Raw genomic sequence first — 399 nt, 5'->3', positions numbered from 1 at the left:
AGTTGTTCAGGCCCCACAGGGCGTATGCACATACATACTTTGACGACATTTTCGTTCATAGTCGTGCGGAGCACGGGAAGACGGATGAGGATAACCACACCGTCCATTTAAGAGCTGTGCTCGAGTGCATGCGCACGAACAGATTGTACGCCAATGCAGACAAGTGCATCTTTGACGCAGAAGAGTTTCCATTTTCAGGGTGCTTCATTGGAGAGCGAGGCCTTTGAGCGGATCCCGCTAAGGTCAAGACCATTGTCGACTGGCCGATTTCAAAGAACCAGAAGGATTTGCGTAAATGGCTTGGTCTCGCCAACTACTTGCACAAGTATAGCGTAAATTACGCAGAAATGGCCCGGCTATTATCCAACCTCCTTAGAAAGGATGCGGAATGGTGTTGGT

This window comes from Plasmopara halstedii, assembly GCF_900000015.1.
Source record: "Plasmopara halstedii genome assembly, contig: Scaffold_3060, whole genome shotgun sequence".
Lineage (NCBI taxonomy): Eukaryota > Oomycota > Peronosporomycetes > Peronosporales > Peronosporaceae > Plasmopara > Plasmopara halstedii.
The sequence above is the reverse complement of the archived record's forward strand: the minus strand, read 5'-3'. Positions refer to the sequence as shown.